We start from the raw sequence: 5,000 nt of genomic DNA on the forward strand, positions 1-5,000 counted from the left end.
CACATCATGATTAAAACTGGCATGAGCACGAGACAAGGCAAGACAAGGCAAGACAAGACAAGACAAGTTTCAGTGGAAGAACATGAAATGTTAGATGAGACCAGAAAATGTCATCCAATTCAAAACAAAAATAGCAATAATTATAAAGATAATGATAAAGGTGATAATAATGATAACAGTGATAATGAATATAATGATAATGATAAAAAAGATAATACAGATGATGAGAAGAAGAATAATACTAATGAGAAGAAGAAGAAGGACAGGATACTAATACTACTAACAACAACAACAACAACAACAATAATAATAATAATAATAAATAGAATAATAATAATAATAATAATAATAATAATAATAATAATAATAATAATAATAATAAATAGATCAAAAATGAATAAAAAAGTAAAAACAAACAAACAAACAAATAAATAAACAAATAAATAAACACACAAATAAATAAATAAATAAATAAATAAATAATGAATGAATGAATGAATGAATAAATAAATAAACAAATAAATAAATGAATAAATAAACACATACGGCATTGACCTCACAATCAGTTACAATGGCCGTACCATAAATTATGATCGGTTGAGAGTTACATTCGGAGGAGAGAAACAATTATGCATTTAAATTATTTAGCAACGTATGAAATAGCTCTAACTGTTTATTGTATACGATCGGGGAATATTAAACAGCGAAATGTTGAAAATGTTAATGAAAAAAACAACAACCAAAAAAACCCACACACCACCAAGAACAAGAACTGCAAAAAAGAAAGGACCATTGATTATGAAGTGTGGCATAAATTTATATTACTAGTCTCTTCCTTTTTGACAGGGTCAGACGCTTTCAATGCATAGCAAACGACCCAAGTCTGTGCGTTTTGGAAAGGCAAGCGTAAATAACGCATATGAATATAAGTAATAATAATCACTAAAAAAAAAGGCAATGAAGGATATGAAGAGGAGGAGGAGGAAGACGATGAAGAGATAGAGGGAGAAGAGGAAAGAAAAGAAATAAAAGAAAGAAAGGAAGAAAGAAAAGAAAAGAAAGAAAGGAAGGAAGAAAGAAAGAAGGAGGAGGAAACGAAGAAAATAGATAGAAAGAAAGGAGGAGGGGGAGGAAAAGAAGAAAGAAAGAACAAAAAGACGAGAAAGAGGATGAAAAGAAAGAAAGACAGAAAGAAAGAAAGAAAGGGAGAAAGGAGGAGGAAGAAACAAAGAAGAGAAGAAAGAATGAATAAATCAAAGGAGGCGGAGGAAGAGAAGAAAGATTGATGAAGACAATGGAGAAAGGAAAGAAGAAAGAAAGAAAGAAAGGAAGGAAGAGAGAACGAAAGAGGGAGGAAACGAAGAAAAATAGATAGAAAGAGAGGAGAAGGAGGAGGAGGAAAAGGAGAAAGAAAAAATAAAAAGAAGATGAGAAAGAGGATGAAAAGAAAGACAGAAAGAAAGGAAGAAAGGAGGAGGAAATGAAAAAAAAAAAAAGAATGAAAGAAAGGAATACGAGGAAGAGAAGAGAAAAAAAATGAAAAGAAGATGAGGAAGAGGCTGAAAAGAAAGAAGGAAACAAAGAGAGGAAGGAGGAGGAAGAAATAGAGGAGAGAAGAATGAATGAATTGGTAAAAGGACGAGGAGGAGAAGGAGGAGGAGAAAAAAAGAAAGAGGTATGATGAAGCGAAGGAAGGAAGGAAGGAAGGAAGGAAGGAAGGAGAAAGAAAGAGAGAAAGACTTTCAGTGATTTTGTGTGTGTGTGTGTGTGTGTGTGTGTGGGTGTGTGTGTGTGTGTGTGTGTGTGTGGAGGGGTGCTGTGCTTGTTTGTCAGCATATATATATATATATATGTGTGTGTGTGTGTGTGTGTGTGTGTGTGTGTGTGTGTGTCTGTGTCTGTGTCGGAGGGAGGGAGGGGAGTCGTGCGTGCCTGCGAGCGTGCGTGCGTGCGTGCGTGCGTGTGTGTGTGTGTGTGTGTGTATGCGTGCGTGCGTGCGTGCGTGTGTGTGTGTGTGTTGCTGTTGTTGTTGTTGTTAATGTTTATGATGCGAGGATGCTGATTTCATCTTCGTGCTCGATACCTTTTTTCCCCTGACGATCGCTCATTTTATTGTATTTCTTTTTCTCTTTCCGTAACATGTAATTTGTGGTGTGCCGTGAGTGATCGGTTGTAATTTCAATTTTATTTTTTCCCCTGATTATTGTTCTTTCTTTCTTTCTTTCTTGTTAAATGTAATTTGTGAAGCGCCGTGAGCCTCTTTTTTCTGTGACGGAACAGCGCTATAAAAGAGCATTTCATTATCATCATCATCATCATCATCATTATTATTATCATCATCATCATCATTATTAGTAGTATTATTATTAGTATTAGTATTATTATCATCGATTTTGTTGTTGTTGTTGTTGTTGTTGTTGTTAATAATATCATCGTTGTCATTATCATCATCATCATCATTATTGATCAACTAACTATTTCTTAAATGGTCAAGTGAGTGTCAAGTTCTATATCTCGACTGGTCATTATTAACTCATAACTCTTTGCCTGCCTGTTGTGCCTCTCTGTCTGTCTGTCTGTCTGTCTGTCTGTCTGCCTGACTCTCTCTCTCGACTACACCCAATAAGATTTTTCCAGTGTGCGCGCGTGCATGTGTGGGTGTATGTGTGTGTTCGTTTGTTCTTTAGTTTAACGTCTTTTCACTGTAAGTGATATTAGACGAGGGAAGGAAAAAAAATCGAGTGGGAGGAGGGGCCGGGGGGGCGAATTACTGTGTACGCATACGAGTAAGTGAAAGTGTGTGTGTGTGTGTGTGTGTTTGCGCGCGCGTGTACTTATTTGTGTTTGTCTGTCCGTTTGTTTGTTTGTTTGTTTGTTTTGTAATATATTTTGTAATCGTCACGTACACACATCAGCTGATATTGCGTGTCGTTGTTATTGTGGGGGGGGGGGGGTGGGGGGGGGGGGGGGGGGCGCTACTGCGACTTGAGGGGAACATGGGGTAAATTCATCTCTATCTCTGCATCTGTCCGCCTCTCTGTCTCTCTGTCTCTGTGTCCGCCTCTCTGTCTCTGTGTCTGCCTCTCTGTCTCTGTGTCTGCCTCTCTGTCTCTGTCTCTCTGTCTCTGTGTCCGCCTCTCTGTCTCTGTCTCTGTGTCCGCCTCTCTGTCTCTGTGTCCGCCTCTCTGTCTCTCTGTCTGCCTCTCTGTCTCTGTCTCTGTGTCCGCCTCTCTGTCTCTGTCTCTGTGTCCGCCTCTCTGTCTCTGTCTCTGTGTCCGCCTCTCTGTCTCTGTCTCTGTGTCCGCCTCTCTGTCTCTCTGTCTGCCTCTCTGTCTCTCTGTCCGCCTCTCTGTCTCTCTGTCTGCCTCTCTGTCTCTCTGTCTCTGTGTCCGCCTCTCTGTCTCTCTGTCTGCCTCTCTGTCTCTCTGTCTGCCTCTCTGTCTCTCTGTCTGCCTCTCTGTCTCTGTCTCTGTGTCCGCCTCTCTGTCTCTGTGTCCGCCTCTCTGTCTCTCTGTCTGCCTCTCTGTCTCTCTGTCTGCCTCTCTGTCTCTCTGTCTCTGTGTCCGCCTCTCTGTCTCTGTCTCTGTGTCCGCCTCTCTGTCTCTGTGTCCGCCTCTCTGTCTCTCTGTCTGCCTCTCTGTCTCTCTGTCTCTGTGTCCGCCTCTCTGTCTCTGTGTCCGCCTCTCTGTCTCTGTGTCCGCCTCTCTGTCTCTCTGTCCGCCTCTCTGTCTCTGTGTCCGCCTCTCTGTCTCTGTCTCTGTGTCCGCCTCTCTGTCTCTGTCTCTGTGTCCGCCTCTCTGTCTCTGTCTCTGTGTCCGCCTCTCTGTCTCTGTGTCCGCCTCTCTGTCTCTGTGTCCGCCTCTCTGTCTCTCTGTCCGCCTCTCTGTCTCTGTGTCCGCCTCTCTGTCTCTCTGTCCGCCTCTCTGTCTCTGTGTCCGCCTCTCTGTCTCTGTCTCTCTGTCTGCCTCTCTGTCTCTGTCTCTGTGTCCGCCTCTCTGTCTCTGTCTCTCTGTCTGCCTCTCTGTCTCTGTCTCTGTGTCCGCCTCTCTGTCTCTCTGTCCGCCTCTCTGTCTCTCTGTCTGCCTCTCTGTCTCTGTGTCCGCCTCTCTGTCTCTCTGTCCGCCTCTCTGTCTCTCTGTCTGCCTCTCTGTCTCTGTGTCCGCCTCTCTGTCTCTCTGTCCGCCTCTCTGTCTCTCTGTCTGTCTCTCTGTCTCTGTGTCCGCCTCTCTGTCTCTGTCTCTGTCTCTCTGTCTCTGTGTCCGCCTCTCTGTCTCTGTCTCTCTGTCTCTGTGTCCGCCTCTCTGTCTCTGTCTGTCTGTCTGTCTCTTTCTGTCTCTGTCTCTGTCTCTCTCTCTCCCGCTATGTGATGTGTCTGCGTATGTGTATGTGCGTGTGTGAAAGGGGAGGGGGGAGGGGGGGGGGGCGGTGGCGGGGTTAGCGGGGATACGTTTTGTGTACGTGTGCATGTGCATGCACGTATATGTGTGTGTGTCAAAGTCAAAGTCAAAATTTTTATTTCAAGATGAGAAATTGAATAAGCAACGACTGCTTTTTTTTTTTTTTACATCAAGCCATCTGAAAAAAAAATGAAAAAAAGAAAAAAAAGGAGAAGAAGTGGGGAGATGCATAGAACAAAACACACAAAAGTACTAGAGATACAGTTACGTGCATATACGAATCGTGCGAAAATGAAATACACATTAGCATTTACAACACATGCCGTTTCGCATACACATACACCCTCTTACAACACCAAAGGCATATAGAAAACATTTCACAAATCATGAATTTGGTAACCAATATATATAGATTTGTATTATTGTTCATCTTTTGAACAGTTAATCAGGTAATTTTTCATATTTTTCTTAAACACATTTTTATTCGTTATATATTTTTAAACGAGTGGAAGGTTATTCCATAAATTTCCACCAGAGTATAGAAAGCTGGATTTATAAAAGTTGTTTCTAGGTCCAGGTATACTTAACATATGGTTGTGTCTG

General features: G+C 41.9%; 1 protein-coding gene across 1 annotated transcript in view; it reads right to left on the reverse strand.

Annotated features, from left to right (window-relative positions):
- Positions 1 to 5,000, reverse strand: part of LOC143294340 (corticotropin-releasing factor receptor 1-like) — a 145,968-nt gene that overhangs the window by 112,521 nt on the left and 28,447 nt on the right. The gene's annotated exons all lie outside the window — the stretch shown is intronic.

The sequence above is a fragment of the Babylonia areolata genome, chromosome 19 (assembly GCF_041734735.1).
Source record: "Babylonia areolata isolate BAREFJ2019XMU chromosome 19, ASM4173473v1, whole genome shotgun sequence".
Taxonomy (NCBI): Eukaryota; Metazoa; Mollusca; class Gastropoda; order Neogastropoda; family Buccinidae; genus Babylonia; species Babylonia areolata.